A 591-nucleotide genomic window follows, 5' to 3' on the forward strand; every position below is an offset into this window, starting at 1 on the left:
CCTGGGCCCCGCGCCTCGGCCTCCTCCCGCTTCCCGGTCACAGCAGTGCTGCCGGGCGTTTTCCCACTGGTTTCCGAACACCATTTAAAAAGTCTGTTTTTGTTGATGTCAGAGAGGAAGAGAGAGGGAGAGAGAGAGAACATCAGTGATGACAGAATCATGGATCGGCTGCCTCCCACGTGATCGGGGATCGAGTCTGCAACCCACACGCTCCCTGGCCGGGAATCGAACCGTGACCTCCTGGTTCGTAGGTCGAGGGGTCCGGCCGGGTGAGGCGCGTCCAGGTTAAGGCCGTGAGCTCTTCGCGTCGACTCAGCTGTATCACTGCGCGTTCTCACCATTCGTGGGAGCATCAGCCGCGGGAGAGGGAACCTCCCGGCCAGGGGCGCACGCGTGTGGGTGGGCGCAGTCCTGCCACCTCGCCGGCCGGGCCTGACTTCTGTTCTACACGTTTGTTCAGCCGTTGGTTACGGCCCAGCTTGTGGCTGGTCTTGCAGGCTGTTCCGCGTGGGCCTGGGGGGCGTGTGCTGGGTGAGGCGGCTGTGGGTGCCCGTCACCGCCAGGGGTTGACGGGGCTGAGTTTCCCAGCCC

The 591-nt window shown here is 64.0% G+C and overlaps 1 protein-coding gene across 1 annotated transcript in view; it reads left to right on the plus strand.

Moving 5' to 3' along the window:
- CARS (cysteinyl-tRNA synthetase) overlaps window positions 1–591 on the plus strand; it is a 22,142-nt gene that overhangs the window by 7,350 nt on the left and 14,201 nt on the right. The window lies entirely within an intron of this gene.

This window comes from Myotis brandtii, unplaced genomic scaffold, assembly GCF_000412655.1.
Source record: "Myotis brandtii unplaced genomic scaffold, ASM41265v1 scaffold940, whole genome shotgun sequence".
Lineage (NCBI taxonomy): Eukaryota > Metazoa > Chordata > Mammalia > Chiroptera > Vespertilionidae > Myotis > Myotis brandtii.